The sequence below is a fragment of the Aythya ferina genome (assembly GCF_964211825.1).
Source record: "Aythya ferina genome assembly, chromosome: 6".
NCBI lineage: Eukaryota > Metazoa > Chordata > Aves > Anseriformes > Anatidae > Aythya > Aythya ferina.
Genome location: NC_140303.1, coordinates 4048254 through 4064841, shown reverse-complemented (window position 1 = coordinate 4064841; position 16588 = coordinate 4048254). Strand labels below are relative to the sequence as shown.

Here is a 16588-nt window from a genome sequence, read left to right as displayed (position 1 = left end):
ATAAAATTTAACCTGAACAAAATATTAGTGTTTAAACACACAAATAACCAACTATGAAAGTAACAGGCAGAAGAATGATATTCTGAGCAACAACTTACTCAACTTATCTGAGTTTGTCTTCAAAAGCAATTACAAAGATGGGAAGCTCTGGTGTTCAATCTGTCTATAAACCCAGATTTTGCCATTCCCACAGGAACTCCTCCATCTTTTTTGGACCTGAAAGCCTCCTCTCTAAAGGAAAAAAGATCCCTATAGGCACCTGCATTTAAAAGACAACCTAGGGATTTATTTCATAAAAATAAGGCTGATTTTCTAAAGAGGAAGGAGTTTGACTTCCATTTTTCAACATCTGCAATTACGGCTTTCCTCCAGTCACCCAATTAAGCATCTGTGCTAACTTAGCAGGCACTTCAGTATTCTGCCAACCTGGACTGAACAATGTGCTTCACCACTTGGATGATTTGGGATTTCAGCTTCAAAACAGTTCAATTCTTAAACATACTCCACTACAAAACTGTCAGGTTTCTTGCTTAGTGTTCAAATTTGGCTCTCGATTCTTTGGCAGCTTTTTTCAGGACAAGGACAGTACCTTCCTTCATCATGGCCAGTTTGCAGTAATGCCACTGCTTTTCAGATCCACATTTCTACTACAGAAGTAACTGCCTCTTGAAGTACAACACAATTCTGACTAAAAAAAATTTGCAAAACTCCACTCCTGTACTAAGCCTCTGGCTGCAAGGTACATAAGAAAATAAGGGAAAAAATCTAACAGGATAAGGTTCAAAATTAAGTGTGCAATACCTTTTTTTTAAAAATAAGAATCACACGTAAAATTTTACTTTTGCTTTGCACTTCCCCTCTCATCCCTAGTGATCAGTTTTATTGGACTGTATATATATATATTTTTTACAGTTAAGACTGCTTTCTTTTTATGAAACAAAGTTCAACTAAGTAGCCCTAAAAATCCAAATACATGAATTAATATTTTTTTTTTCCAGCAAAGTGCATCAAAGCTAGCGTCTAAATGGCAAAGGTGTTTATTAAACCATTTCTTTGCCCTTTCTTAAAGGAAAATTACTTTAGGTAAATTCCTTCTTACAATTTATTGTTGAAGTTCGGAGAACTGTTATTAACATAAATGTTTGATAAAGAGATTAAATGCAAACACGTTTCTGATAGTTAATTAAACATACATGTTTTCCTAAATAGCTACTCGTGTGTAAATTCAAACACAAGTCTAGTACCTGCATGATGTCAGCACAAATTCTTACTGTTACCAAGTGTATCCTACCTACTTAACGAGTGCCCTGAAGAAAAGAAGACCACAGTCCTGCTGCATCTGAGCCAACATTACGTTAGCTTAGGTTCTGTTGCAGGTGATGCTGTGAAGATAAGAAATTAAATTCTCAAAAATGAACACGAATTATATCGTGCACACTGGGCAAGCAAAACAAAAACCTGACTATTAAGGTCACATTCTGGATGAACTCCAATGTTTCTTTTCCATATCCCTCTTAAAACTAAATGCCTTTGAGGTCAACCAGGAAATTTAGTAAGGTCCAAACTCGCCTCTTTTAATCACAGCCAGTGATGTGAACTTTGCTACACTCGGAACATTTCTGGATTAGAGTCAAGAAAGTGTAACAATGTACTTACAGAACCAGAAGAAAATATATACATATAAGAATATAATATAAAAAGCTTTTGCCCAAGGCTACCAACCAAAGTTGAAAAACATGGTTTTAAATACTGCATACTGAATTCAATATATGGAAAAGCTAAATGTATACATCAGTGTACTTAAAATGTATTTTAAACATAAAAACACAGAAAACAAAGTAACATGGAAACTGAATTCCTGAATTGCAGGAAGGCTTAAGAAATCAAGTGGTATACAATGGCTTTGATAGGACTGATTCTTGACAATACGCAGTAGTGTGTTCTCCAGCAGCGACAGCAGTAGAATCACAGTATGGGCAAATCAGTCTCTTCCATGCAGCCTGCTTCTACATGAACATTCAAACACACTAGCTCATATCAACAATATATTGTGCCTATTTAATGGGGACCCATTCTCTTTGTTTTTGAAAGAGAAAACAATTGTGCAATGCTGTTCACCCCCCAAATCATCAGCTGAAATGAAGAAATATAAAACTAGAACAAGCAGTAATAAAATTGCACTGTTTAATTCTTTTTAGCCCGTTAAATAAAGCTACCATGCCAATAACAGATGACAAGCCTTGGAACCCTTCAACAGCCTAAATGGCAATTTAGCATGGCAAATGACTTTTAACAGTCATTTACCTCCTTTTAGGCCTCCTCCTTATTTCCTCAGAGCCCTGAGTTGACCAGACCCGACTCCCCACTGCCCATGCATTTCTTCTTAAGGATGCTGGTCCACACTGCCTAACCTGTAACTCACCTTCACAACCCTATGGGCTAAGGAACAAGGTGTGCACTGTAAGTGCATCCACAGATATTAAAATCCGTTGAAAAACAAACAAATAAAACCACCTAAATCATTAGAACCATCCCATGACTGTTTTGTTTTCTCATAAACTAAACAAAAAGTGGAATTTTTCAGTGAAGACAATTTGCAATATAAGAAAAATTTGCCCCCCACAACTGACAGCAAGCTTTTGCTGTCAACAATACTGTAAGCGAACAGTCCTCATGAATACAAGTGCAAGACTGCTAAATTATCCCTACCTACCTTTCCTTCCAAGCAGAGAAGCTACTTATTTTTTACTCTGTGCCCCACAGTTTTTCTCAGGAAACATTTTCCTTCTCTAAAACACTTAACAAAGCAATCACAGTGAACTATATAAAGCATTTTAAAACTTCTCTTAATGAATATGGAGGTATTTTAACAAGCCTAGCATTTCTTCCAGAAAATAAGAACGTTTATTGAAACAAAACAGGCTGTTTTTAATCATCCATTAAACACTGCAGGGGGTGGCCACAAATGTATGATTTAGTTGAGCTACAACTTACCACAGCGTGGTTCTACCTACATCTTAACCCTGCTGCAGGTTGTGATGAGGCACTATTCTCTGGAAGAGCAGCCAAAGCACCACCAACACCTGCAAATTGTCAGGGGGCTGAAGAGTGATTAAGCTATGCAAATCTTTTCTCTCGCAGGAACATTTTCCCTTATGCAGAACTATGGAATGTATACATTGATATAAAACAGCATTTCCAGAGCAAATATCGTCCAGTCTCCACACTGAAAGCAAAGCATAACAGGTTCTCACCACAACAGCAGTCAATTTGGTTTTGTATTTTTAACAGTGGCTTTGGGGAACCAACAGTCACACAGATTTCCAGTTAAACTCGGAGCTGTTATTTTCAAAGTGCACTTAGTTTCTGAGATTGGTGCTGCCATCTCAAATCTGAAAAGGGTCTCTCATGTTCAAAAGCCTGATTTTGCCGCCCCTCACCCCCTCCAGTCACACCAGTGCACCCAGTCTAAGCTATGTGAGCCACCATCGCCCCTAAATCTTGCCACCCTGGCACGCTGTTCTGAACCATTTTCAAGTACTACTATATCATAATTTAGGTATTTTTGGTTCCCACAATACTTTATAACAAGCAGAATTTAACTATGTTGTGTTTTTTATTTCATGTTTCTTCCATGATGGCTTTGTTAACTACTGCCTAGATTTTACACTATCTCAAACAATGAAAGAAAAAAAAAATCTATTCAGTTTCTCTGTATTAATCATGATTCTATAGGTATCTGTCATCCTTCCCACTGTTTTTCCACACAAAAAAAGATAAATAAATAAAAATTCAACACAACTTCATTTCATTAAAGCTATTTCATACTTTTGAAATAATATGAAATAGAACTAGACTTCTTGTCTAGTCCTACTGTATTTTCAGTCATTCTTTAAAATTCCTATAGAATTAGACAGTGCCTTGTGCTTTTAGCCCTCTATATAAAGAGTAAAATCTACTGCACTCAGTACTAGAGCAGCTACATGAGTCTCTGTTCTCCTGAGGCTGATGTTCTTCAGCTGCTAAAGGAAGAACAAAACCTCTCCTGCCTAATCAAAGAGGAAGAGCAAGGCAAGGTATTTAGGGGGCAGTATTTCTGTTACAAGTTTCACGATAATATTATCTAAAAGGCTCTTTCTGAACTAAAGAAGCAGTCCAGATTTCCCACCCAATTGCTGGTTTATGTGAGTGATGGATGAACATCCAACACACAGCTTACGTAATTCCCAGAGTCCTTTCCAGACAAAGTTACAGCTAAATACTTAATTGCTTTTTGACAAGTTTATTTTTTCTCCTCCTCTTTCCATAGAAGTAAGCTTCCTTCTGAATGTGTTAATAACAGTGAAAATAAGCTGTTAATTGGCTATTGAGTAGAGCAATGCAGTGTTAAATACCAAGCTGTATCAAATATTTACAATTAAGCTGTGACTTGTGCCTTTGATTTTGCAAGAGCTGTTCATCTCCCACAAAACTGCTTGCTAGCCTCCACAGACTTCCCAAAGAAAGGCTATTCTAGTTTTCCTGACTGATCTTATGAATTCCATACCTGGCATGTTATTTTGCAGGATAAAACACCAGTTACAGATTGGCATGCGTTACCTAATGCTAACATTTTACCAAGTTCAGCAGAAATTTCTCAAGAACATTGCTCACAAGTTTGTGCTTCAGATGAGACAATCACAGTAAAAGTGCAACATGTGAATCCAGGCAGACAGAAAGAACGGAGGACATGATAGAAGCTCATGACCTGAAACCCTCATACAGCTGCTTTTTAATTTTTTCTCTATAAGCAGCTGCCCCAAAAAAGACCATGAGGTTTGAAAGCCAAAAGCATTCGATTTAGATCAAAATTCACAGTTTTAGACACAAATACACTTCAGTAGGGTCTGTTATAATAGATTTTAGCCCATGTAGACTTTCTAAGTGTTGATGCTAATCAGAAATGTTCAAAGCTAACAAAGAACAGGGAAGTACAAAAGGCTTCTGGACATCATAACTGGCAGAGGAATGATTTTTTTTTTTCCAACATCTCAAACTCAAAATATAATTGCCTGCATCGAGTTGTTCAAAGAGTATGCTCCAAAGCACCACTGTCCTAAGAGAAAAAGAAAAGTCTCCTCATTACTTTGTAGTCTTAGAAGGACTGCTAACACGCAGCACCTATTTCTGCAACAATTATGACTACATAAGCACATGTATGTATCACTGATGTTTACTTATTGCTCACAGTCCTTGCATCTGATAATAATACTTTTCAAGAACTAAAAGCATCATAGACCACTTCTAGACTGATACTTTGAAATTACTGTATGTAAAAAACTTAAAAAACAAATCTGTTCTCAGCTCAGAAATGGCTCTAACAATTGCATGATTTTGCTAAAAAAATCTTAACCTAAAATAGTATTGTGTGTGTGGGCATACCACTGTATTTTTAATTTTTTGAAGAGACTAAAAAAATCCAAGTACTAACCTTATTCTTTTATGGCTGGGTTCTATGAAAAAAGCTGTGCCATTCCAACTGATAAAAACCACACCACACCTGCAGCAAGTGATTTTGTAAACTGACCCAAATTACTCCTTGCTTCATCTGCCTTCTTGCATAACTTTGAAAGAGAGCATCCTTCTCTTCATTATTGTGGGAGAGAAAGAAATAAGCTCCATTGAATGTTCCTCCTCATTGCTAGTGTACTGGAGTTGCTGGAGGTGAAAGCAAAAGCCAGTATGTGCCATCCTTCCCTGATGCATGGGAGATACCTAACAACAACACGTTTTCAGTCTCATGTGTGACATCTTTCAGAAAAGTCAGAGCACTGGCACAGTTCTGCAGCTGATAGAAAAGGTGAGCCCAGTCCCCTGCAACACACCAGGCAGAGGGGAGAGGCACCTGAATCCTCATCACAGCTCTTGTTTTCTGTCCACAACACTGCCCCCGACTCACATTTTGCTCATCCCATAGCTGGACAGCATGGCTGTCTCCACAGCTGTCTCCATGATCGAGAGCACGTCTTCAGAAAAATATTTTCTTCTATTACTCTACTCAGGCACATTCAGACTTGAGCTAACTCTCCAGGCTCCATCCTCACTAGAAAAGAGAAAGAAAAGGACAACGAGGGCTGCAAGAAGTAATGTGTATGCAGAGAACTGCAGAAGTCCAAAATTACTGAAGGCCTGGGGAGGTGTTAGAATGATGAGAATTGCAGAGATCCCTGAAGACACACACACAAAAATAACAGTGAGAGAAAATCAGCGAAGGAAGGAAATCAAAAGAAAAAGTGCTTTGGGACATATAGGATGATAAGATAGGAAAACTTCAAAGAAAGGAATCAAAAGAATAATTTAAAGATAACGGATATGTGACATTTCCGAATATATATTGTCTTAAAATTCACATTGTTCTTGTTCTGTGGTTAAATCGATTAAAATTCTGAGGTTTTGTAATTAAACAGACGCATTAAATGCACACTAATGTTAATTAAGGGGAAAAAATCTCATAATCTGTTATTACATATCATCACTTGGACTCTTAGAAGAACCAAGTTCAATTTAAAATAATCAACTCCATAATGGTAGAACTATCACTCAGGAATAGGAGGATATGCCAGCTATAGTTCTTTATAGGACATTATTTCTTGGAAGGAAAGATACTTGAGAAGCTTAATAGTGTCTGGGGGATGCGTTGCTTTGCCATCCTAAGTTTCAACGGGAAACAGGAGAATGTCTGTACTAGTCTTTGAGTTTTATACAGCTGCTACGACTAATGGCAGTATCTGGAAAGCAAAAGCAATAGTGAGGTCATTAGCAGACTGAACAGAGGTTGTCCCATTGAACAAAAGCACAGTTTAAACAAGCAGTTTTTATGACATGCTTTCTGAAAGAGAGGTAAGAGCAGCAAGAGGATATTTTTCACGCTGGGACACGACTTCTCATGGAAATGCTTTGTCAGAAATGGACATTTGTAAACTTCTGTAAGACTTCAGATTTCACTGATCCAGTCTGGAAGACTGCTCAGTAGCTGAACCCTTACAAACAAGAGCATTTAAGCCCCAGTTCTTTCATCCTTGATCCTTTACTACCTGCAGCACACCAGCCAGGCGCACATGGAACAGTTCCCAGCACTACTCAGTCTTTCCACAACGAATGCCTGTACAAAACTTTTCCTGCACTGATTGGAACAAAGCTACAAGCACTTGGAATTCTTTATTGCTTGGGTCCTCCCCATGTATAAGTAATGGATAAAGACTTACAGCTACTCTGTATTTCTGCGCATGCACACACATGAAAAAAAAAAGCTGGCAGTATTACACGTTCTGTTTTGGCCAGAAGGTGAAATAGGTGAAATCAACTCCAGTTAAACTAAGCTATCTAATGTCTTGCAAAGGTGACGTACATGCAGCCATACCCATACCCACTGAAGAGCCTATTTCATAGGCAAGCTGGAAAGTAAAATATTCACACTAGAAAGCTTTTTTCCTTATATACATCAAATGTGAACATGTCACCCAATATTTTTGCTATTTTTATGTAGTAAACTGCATCCCACAGTATTTTTAAACAGGTTTCTCAATATATTGCACAGGTTGAAGGAAAAACTGATCAGATCCATTCATCAAAGTGGACTATATTCTTTTAATCCACTTAATTTAAATTGTAATTGACCTGTTTTAAGGAGTATAAATCAGAGTAGCCCAACTAAGAATTAGGCCCATTTACATGAGCTGTAATCAGGCTTACAACTGTTTCCTTTTTCAGTAAAAAGGAAACATTCATTAAGTTGGGAAACTTTCAGAAAAATAACAGTAGTGTTACAAGACCAGCTATCCAAATCGTTCAGTGCAGCACTCAGTGGAGAAGATTCATTTCTTTTCCACACGATGCAAGGCTTCCATTTTTTCTCCTTCCTTAGAGGACACCATTCCGAGGCTTCAACAACTTGTATTGGACTTAGGGAGTCAGTCTGAAAGATGTCATTAGCAGCTTCCATAATGAATCAGGGTTACACTTACAACGTACAGAGGAGGAACAAAGAAATAAGTCATCTACAACAGCAGGAAGGTGCACAACCAGAACTTGTGGGGATAGGTTTGGGATGCCATCTCCCTGTCCCCACTGTTAAGACTGCAGGGGCAGGGAGTGATTTCAAACCTGTTTCCGTACTAACAAGGAGAGATTATGACATTGATTTTTCATAGGGCTACTTACATGAGTGAGCATTCATCAATTTCTGTTAGAGTTGTGGACTCAGAGCAAAATAATTACTTGACAAGCTGGGTTACAGCCTGTGTCACCAGTCACAAAGCATATTCAGTAGAACGCTAAACCCTTTACTCTTTCACTATGCTTTTTGTTAGCCAAATGCTATACAAATACAAGACAGTAAGTCAACACATTTTACATTCAGAAATGAAGCTTGGAAATATTTCTTCTTCCAGGATTCTCCTGTATCTGAAGTATTTAAAGGGTTGAACTCTTTGTCATCTGTACTTAGGAAGATTATTTCCATTATGTTGTTTCACACATTGTTAATCAATGCATATTTTAGTAAAGAAAGTCTTTGTCAAATATACAGATAGCCAACATTGTCTTAGGCATTACAAAAGGGATGTCATGAATTTAAAAAATGACATTAATCCGTCAGAAATGTGTGAGTGTATGAGAGCCTCAGATAAAACTGAAGATTACAGAGCAGAAAGATTTGAGGAAAAGTCCTATATTTCCAGGCTGAGTACTTGAGAGTTTAAGTGTTTATTCTTGTGGGTTTTTTTGTGTCTTTTTTTTTTCCTTCACAGCAGTCTCCTCTTCTGTTTGGGTGGATTTTTATCAAAACATTGGAAAGAAAAAGACTTATTTGGTAACAGTAACATCACAAACCTTGGAAAGGAGACACAGTGAAAGGCATGAGACCTGTGGCTTATCTTTTCTTTTAAGAGCAGAGCCAAAATGGACTTCAGTACTGAATAAAAAAAAAATAAACACTAATCACACATTTACAGTAAGATAAAAAGCTGTGAAACAGGAGATTCATTCTTGCCAACATGAGGTACTTCTCCCATTAAAGTAATAAAATTACATACATATATTAGTCCTCCTTACATTGATTTTATTTACCCCATACATTTATAATCAGCAAATGTAACAGAAATACATTTATCCTCAGAAACAAGAAACAAAACTTGTCAGCCTTTTTTTTTCCTTAAAAAAGCAAGGACTGTCTCTTTATGGCTAACTGAAGACTGATAAAGCTTGTATCAAGAGGCATTGAACGTACTTGTGTCTACAATACCTCAAACTCTTTGTAAACTGAGAAAAGCGTACAGCAAGCCATAGAAGAGCTACAAATCTCCTGACTTCATGTTCTTAAAGCATTGGCAGCTGATGGTTTCAGTTGGTGATTTCTCCCATCACGATGAGGCAAACATAACAAGTGTAATACAGACAATTAAAAAAAAAAAAAAAAAGCTTTCTGGAGTACATCTAAACCAAAACCTTATTAATTTGCCTTTGCTAGAAATCCAGTACTTAAGTCTATGTCCCTGCCTGCAGTTTCTATTAATATCAGTAATAAAACAAAAACAAACAAACAAACAAAAAGAAAATAACATAAAACCAAAAAAATCTTCCAAAACAAACGGTGAAACTGTTTTAGAAAAACAGAAGGATGCCATCACTTCACACAGAGATTACCAGGCAAGCATCTGTGTCAAAAACATAGTTGAAAACAACAATGAACTCTGGCGTTTATTCTAGTTCTGATACTTTTCTACACATACTTAGATCTTCACAGCATTTTTGCAACGATCTGGACATTACTCAACATGACATTACTTGCAACGTGAAGCCAGAAGTTTTATGAAACAAGGTGTATATCTGTACATATTTATGGACACATACACTTGAAACAACAATAGGCAATAAATCTTCTTAAGTTTTGTTTTCTCATCAAGAGGAGAGTGGTTTTGGGGTTTTTTGTTTGTTTGTTTTTTCCTCTCTTGGAAACAAGAATGGAATTGGTGCCTTTTCTAACCCCAAAACATAGAGCCTTGCCTTTAGGGCTGTACCTCTACTTGTACACAGAACAAGCCAGGGAACAGATGCTGAAGCCACGTGGCATACATGATAAATGCTCTTCTCACAAAACACTGATCTGTCTGATCCACGCTACTTTCAAGTGGCTGGACAGCAGGTACCTCGACAGCCCTGCTCACCCCAACCAAAGTTTCAACAGTCTCAGAGAGCCCACCACAGTCAGGTTTGTAATTTTCCTACGCAATACAAATATTTGAGGAATTACGTCCTTGATAACAATATTTACGTTCATTTAGTCAATGTAGGTATTTTATTAGAGCAGTAAGCGAAGAAACATAAGTGATGTTTTTATGTAGCTGTGGTTGCATTTTAAAGAGATGAGTTCACAGTCTCTACTCCTGTTTCGTATGAGAGAATCACTATTTTCTCAAAGTACCAGCTTCAAAGATTCAAACCAGTAATGCTGCAGCAAATTAACACAACCAACTGAGCAGAATAGCTGGCTTTAAAATACATCTTAACTAAAGAGAGCACACAGCTTCACAAGCACAGCTTTTGAAGCCAGAATGCTGTAGCCTAGAACTACAAATTTCACACTCTTTGAAAGAACAAAGAATCACCCAAAGATGGGAGGACGTTTTTGTGACAAACAAGATCCAAAATGAGTTGCTGGTTCTGTAATTTTTTGTGGCTATTTTTGCGAATACTCAGCACCTGTAACATGCATCCCCACTTAGGCACCTCATGAATGATCACTTGTCAGTACTCTTTCAGCAGGACTCTTGCAGATCTTGCTGCTTCCCACCATCCTGCGGCTGGGCCACCCCGCTGACTGTAAGGAGCTGTGGCTTCAGCTGTCACATTTATTCCTGGCAAACTCTTCTTTCCTACCGTGGTTACTCGCTCTGACAAGGATCAGTCAATGTATTTTATTTTTTCTTTTTAAAAAAGATGCTGTTTGTCATTCCTGAAGGAAAATGAATTTTACTGCTGTAAGCTTCAGGCTCATCTAATTACAATACCAGCCTTCAGGGAATTTTTAAACTAATGACATTGTATTTGTCAAGCACAGAAACTTTTAATCTGATTTTCAAGAGGATCCTAGCCAATGGATCCTGGCCATCGTAGCACTTAAGAGAACACATTTGACTGTCTTCCATGCAATATTTAGGTGGGCTTATTATGTAAATGTTAATTGTTGTTACCTCGTATCTTTCTGCTGTGGTCAATACAAGGCATATAGACATATTGACAATGTTATTAAAGTTTTTATGACTAGAAGTCCGCAAATCAGACTGTGTGTGTCCCTGTGCAGCTTCTCAGAGGAACAGAGGCATGCCCCTAAGAAATCGGAACCAAATCACCTAAACTAGCTGAACAATTCTGCGGTTTTCCTCCTCATTTTGTGATTTGTTGTACACCAGCATCAAGAACCACCAGCTCAACGATTCTGCTATATATTTCACTGTTCAATTTTAACATTCTTTTGTTTATTACCAAGGGCTAATAACTCCCAGACAATTCCCAGATAATTTCCACTGCTGATACAAAGAACAAAACCCAAAATATTAATTATGTCACGACAACTCCCTCCACTCCTTACCCGCTCCCAAAGCAAATAGCTCAGACCACCAAGCATCCACTTTTGGGTACTTCCCTAATATTTCTAAAGGGCAAACAGTGCACTACTTTGACCACTGACTTCGGCTTGACCATACTGATCAGGTCTTTTGGACAAATAATGCCAAATTCACATTTCCATTTCAAATTCATTTCAATTATAATCGCTTCTCCAGAACACATACATGCTACAATTGTGCCACGTAGAAAAGTGTAAGAAAAGAACCTTTTTCATATGTTTATTTATTTTTATTTCTCAAAAATTATTTTTAAATAAAGAGAGATAAATTCATTTTTATCTTTCAAAACTACTATTTAAGAAAATGCCATTTTCTGTTTTTTCAAAATCACATACTTCAGGACAAAGGTACAAAACAAATCAGTAAATACAAGTGCTGTTGTCCATTCAACAACGTTTGTATCAACATACCAGTCCTCCTCAATCATAAAAATACACATACAGTTGTGACACAAAACTGCGTAAATGTAACATGACGCAAGCAATCCAGAGTCGTAACCATCCACACCCCAACAAGGCTCAGCCACAGTCACTGAAATGTTCTCCCCAGTATCACGGGGAAAATCAACAGCCCTGGGCAAGTAAGACAGAGAGATATGAAGGCTATAACTAGCCATTTGCCTTGACATCTGAGCTCATACGTCCCGTCAGCAGAGCTTTGGAAGCCTAACATCAACTTGATCAAAACAAATAACAGGATTCCTAGGTGCTGGAGGGGACAACGGAAACACTTGTTGCACACTTGTAACACGAGCGACTGCATCTCCAATTAAGAGTCCAGGGCTTGTACCTCCCATGAGAATTCACGACCCGGCTGCAGTCTTTTAATATGAAAACTTGGACGTTTCACCAAGATGCTCAGAAGAGAGCACTCTTCTTTGCTACTTAACTTAGCAGCTATATTTCTCTAAAGCAAATAACACTTAGAAAGTTTTCCTTAAGCTCTTCTACAAGTACCACAGTATTTCAACAGAAAATTTCTCCTCGCCTTACCTCAATCCCAGGAGGTAGGCCCAATTCCATTACAAGCTGGATTTCCACAAAATGGAACCTGTCAGTCCCGGTACCTTTCAGCCTCCATGCCCAGATCACTTGCAAACACACAGCGTGCTCTAGACCTCAAAAAGCTATCAGCACCTGGCAGCGGCAGGCAAGCTTTGAGGACAAAGGTTCCTGATCCCACCCCATGAAGACGTGCCCTTGCAGCACATGCCCACACTACACAAAGCTTTATCATCACTTTTGCTCTGGCCAGAGAAAAAGGTGTTTTCTACCTCTTCTTTAACATCACTGGTACTCCAACTGGCCATGAACAAGCTGCCACAGAGGCCTGATATCATTATCCATATAAATAGTGCACAGTTTTCTTCAATTTCAGTGGAAATGAGGTGGAACTTTTCCTAGACACTAACCTCAAATACCAATTTATAATAATGATAGTTAATCACGTACTTCTCACCCTGCAAGGGCCCTGGTATGGTTAGACAAACACCTCATATAGGGTCATTAGCTTCAGAGTGCTAACACAAAGGCTTCCACGCACACAGGAGTTTGTCTCCTTTCCTTTTACGCTGGAGGAGGACTTCTATAGGAAACATTCAAGTCACTTGTCCATTGCCTTTCCCTTATTTTTAAGCCCTGAAACACCACATGACAATTCACTGTGTTTTATTCACCAGTGGTTCCACCTGACGGGCACTGAAGTTAATGCTCTGCCTGCTGGTGAGCACCTTCACTCCAGCCTTTCCCCTGCACAACATAACCAAAAGGTCAGCGATAGGCAGAGTGAGCAGGCCAGGCACGATGACACCACGACACCATCAACATCACCAAGCTCAGCCACGCTGAGCATCCCATACTGTGAAAGGCAGCACCATTGGCTATGCTCTTGAACATAAGCTTTGGGCATGGTAATTAACTTTAAACGCACATTTACATCTCATTTTCAACAATTAAGTACCGATACCCAAATAGGTATTTTGTCACTATCTCCCTTATGTTAGTACCTGGTAGTCAATGGAATAAATGCAATACCCTAAGCATCCTGTTTCTGTCTGACAAAGGGAGAGTTTTTAGAAAAAAAAAATAAAAAATGCTGAGTCGGACTAAAAAAAGATAAAATGGAAAACAAATTATATTTAATTATTCAAGAATGCAATAAGCAGATTCAGTCCCAGACTCAGAAAGTCCCCAGTTTTACAGCATACTGGAGCCTTATCTGCAGTTTGAGTAACAGTGGCCCACAAAGAAAACAAAAAAGCCTATTAATTTTTTCAATTAGGCATTACTATTTAATCTTATAAAGTGGGAAAAAGAAAATTTATTCCATTTCTTCTCAGGAAATCTGACAAACCAGTATATTGTTCTGGCTGGCAGCCACTGTAACATCACAAGGTTTCTTAAAGGCGTAACACTGTGAATTTAACAGGTTTGAAAAAACACAGCAAGTGTAAAGCAAATAGAAGTGCCCATTAGCTAAATTGCCTTTAAAAATAAATAGCAAGATAGCAAAGACAGTCTTTAAGGGAGGCTGAGGGTCCTCGTGGGGAGATGTGAGCACTCCAGCCAAGCCAGCAGGACCGAGCTATGCCACAAGTTTGCCTTTACAGGCAGCCTTCTCCTGGTGCCAAAGCAAGGTGAACCAAGCGCTTTCCAGCCACAATTCTCTGGAGTTAAACTGCTACTAAGCATGACATCAAAATGGTGCCTCTGAACTTTGTGCAATCTCAGAGTCCATTTTACGGTGCTAAGTTTAAATTCCAGCATCAGACATAAACAGGGATGGATACCTAAATCGATACACACGTGCAGGACAGCACCTGACATGCTCTGAGGTATCTCCAGCTGACATGAGAGGATTTTTGGGGAGTGGTGGTGACAGAAAGGAAGCGTTGGGTTTGCTCCTTTTGGATGCTGATACTGACATCATACCTCGGGTCTGATGCTGCAACCACGCCAGCAGAGGACTTTTCCAAAGGAGTCTAACAGCTGGGGAAACTGGGCATCTGCATATAGTTAGAAGGTGTGTGTTGCGTGGTTTGTTTGTTTTTAATCCATCCCCAACACAGATTTCTTAGTGCTGTGAATAATTTCTACTGAAGTAGACTGGTGTGACTTTATTTTTCTGATGCAATATAATGGCTGGGGAGGAAAGGAGCTAGAAGAGAAGTTTCAGAGCATGCAGGAGGCCGCCCTGGCTGGCTGTGAGGGAAGCAAGCAAAAGCTGCTGCCGGGGCTCGGGCATGGGAGGCGTTGGGGGCTGCATCTCCCGCAAACGCAGTGCGGGGACTTGTGCACAGAGCATCCCAGAAAGGAAAGGAGGATGGTATAAATACACCCTATGCGCTCCTGCCATCTATTCGGTAGCAAACCAAGAAAGATTAAATTATGTAACTATTACTGTCTACATGCAACACACACACACACACACACACACCAGATCTTGGTACCACACGGCCTAGAAACGATTTTTATTTTCCATCCAGATAACCCTCCCGGTTTGCACCGACACGAGCACGGAGAGGTTAGCAGACAAAACAGGCGTGCTAAGGGAGCATCTCCCCGGTACAGCAGCAGCAAGCCGCAGGAGGGGCGCAGAAGCCCACCTCCCCGCCGCCACCGCGCCTCGCACACGGCTCTGAGACCCCCGGGGCCGAGCGCGGAGCCGCCGCAGAGCCCCCCCAAACCCTCCCCGGGCCCGGCCCCCTCCTCTTCTCTCCTCTCCTCTCCTCTCACCTCGCCTCCCCTCAGCGCACTGCGGCGGGCTCCGGCGGAGGGCGGCGGCCGGACCCCCCCGTCCTTGCGGCAGCGGCGGCGGCGGCCCCCGGGCGCCCGCGGCGGGGCGAGCGCCTCCCCTCAGCGCCGGGGCCGCGGCCCGGCCCCCGCCCCCGACAGCGCCACCGGGCCCGGGCCGCAGCCCCGCGGGGCCTGGGCGGCGCCGGGGCCGGGGGGAGGCCGCGGAGGAAGGCGGCCGCCCCCGCCGCCACACGGCCCCGGCCCCCGGTACGCGCCTGGGGGCAGCTCCCCCTGAGCTGCAGCCGCTCTAAAATGCCAATTTCCGCGTTATTCTTTCTTTTCTTTTTCTTTTTTCTTTTTTTTTTCCGAATTCACTCACGGTTCTCAGCGCTGTTATCCGTGTCATCCGGGCGCAGAAGAGCCGTCCTTTCCCATTTCCTCAGTGTTCAATGATCCTGGCTGCTTGCGAGCGGGCTGGTGCAGTCGGCTCCGCGTTCCCGACTTACTCGCCCGTTTGCCTCGTTCTTTGTCCCCGAGTGTCTGCGTGGGGAAGCGTGGCCACAGGCGCGTGAATGCAATGAAAACTCAAACCACGCGCTGCAGCAGCAGAGGAGCGGCGATGTGACACACGCCGCAGCAGCGCAGCCCAACAAAAGCAGGAGCAATGGGCGCACACACACCCGGTCCTGGGTGACCCAGGTCCTGGTTGCTGTTATTGAGCCAACACCTCACGATCTGCTGTCTGGTCTGAGTTTTATAAAGTCAAAGTCTTCCCACAAGCAAGGAGCATGGCAGTCCTAACTATATTCCGTATTCTACATCTGTTTTCTGTATCAACCAATACATGGCCAACTAAATAGGTTGCTTTAGAAACTGTTTCATGAGAATAACCAGCTGGAAACTGTATGAATGTATATCCAAATACAAAGTCGGTTTTGTACAGCTTGTAGCGTGTTCCCAAATCCCTGGCCTTGAAATCCTTTCTCTATGGAAGCCCACGGCACATCTGCCTTGGGCTTCAACAGCGCAAGGGAATTTGTTCTTCAGCTCTTCTGCACGACGCGAGACGAACTGCTCCAGATCTGGGCGTATGCGGCTCTGTTCCAAAGTAGGTCAAGCCATGACAGTCATCAACATCCTTCCATCTATCTAAAACCTTTACACTTTCTTTCAGTTGCTTCCTGTGCATAT

General features: G+C 40.7%; 1 protein-coding gene across 2 annotated transcripts in view; it reads right to left on the bottom strand.

Moving 5' to 3' along the window:
* The window catches only part of HECW2 (HECT, C2 and WW domain containing E3 ubiquitin protein ligase 2), a 164502-nt gene extending 148545 nt beyond the window's left edge, over positions 1 to 15957 (bottom strand). The window contains exon 1 of one of the 2 annotated variants that reach the window (XM_084523310.1): positions 15777 to 15957. The gene's annotated coding sequence lies outside the window, so the exon portion shown is untranslated. Of the gene's footprint in view, positions 1 to 15397; positions 15534 to 15776 lie in introns of those variants that run through there. The other variant, XM_084523309.1, reaches the window with a different exon arrangement.
* Positions 15958 to 16588: the final 631 nt, after the last annotated feature.